This window comes from Otolemur garnettii, unplaced genomic scaffold (assembly GCF_000181295.1).
Source record: "Otolemur garnettii isolate 467f Iridium unplaced genomic scaffold, OtoGar3 scaffold00037, whole genome shotgun sequence".
Lineage (NCBI taxonomy): Eukaryota > Metazoa > Chordata > Mammalia > Primates > Galagidae > Otolemur > Otolemur garnettii.
The window spans coordinates 426,956-427,924 of record NW_003852432.1 but is presented as its reverse complement, the minus strand read 5'-3'; positions in this window follow the sequence as shown (position 1 = coordinate 427,924).

Sequence of the window (969 nt, the reverse complement as noted above, 5' to 3'; positions counted from 1 at the left end):
AGTATATGGGGCTGGCACCCTAATCCTCTGAGCCACAGGCGCCGCCTAAAAACTGGCTAATTTTTAAAATCTTCCCAAAGGATATTTTGGCATGTCAGTTTCCAACTAAAAATCCTTCAGTAGTATTATGATTTCAACACAGAATATAACCTGAGCATCTCATGCTCTGCTAGGTGCCAGGGGTACACAGGTGACTAAAACACAGCCACTGTCCTATTGGTGTTATGGAATGCTGGGTTATTCCCAACAGGCATGTGCTAGAATTCTCAAGTTATCTACAGAATGAGCTAGAAACAACTTCAAGGCCCTCCATGATCTGTCTCCAATTTATTTTGCTAATTTTATCTCCCTCCTAACTTCCCTTTGATCCAAATTATGCTAGGCTCCTTGCTGCTGGCCAAATACACCTGCTCCTGTTCACTTAATTTGCTCACTTTGATCTCTGCTCCTGAAGTGACCTCCTCACTTCTCTACCCATGTCCATTCTGACATATCCTTGAAGACCCAGATATCAAATGCCTCCTTCATGAAACACTATAATTGCTCATGAAGCTCTAATTAAGTCAAGTTTCTCAAATTGAACTGCACATAACTACAAATGCAATAGCTAGTTCTTCATTAGATCCTGGTTTGAACAAACCAATTACAAGAGATTTTGGGGGGTCAGTTAGGGAAATCCAAGTATGAACTGGGGATAGAATGATATTATGGAATTATTGTCAAACTTAGGAATTATAATGTTGTAGTTATGTGAAAAAGTCATTCTTTTTAGATGTGAAAACTGAATTAATTAGGGTAAAATGTTGTAACAGCTCAAAAATGGATGAAAGAAACCTAGCAAAATGAAAATTTGGTAATGCCAATGCTATAGATGTTTGGGATTATTCTATTTCTCTGTGCATTTGAACATATTTCTAATCAAAAGTGAGAACAACAATTTCAAACTTTTTGCCAGGCTTGGCACCTATA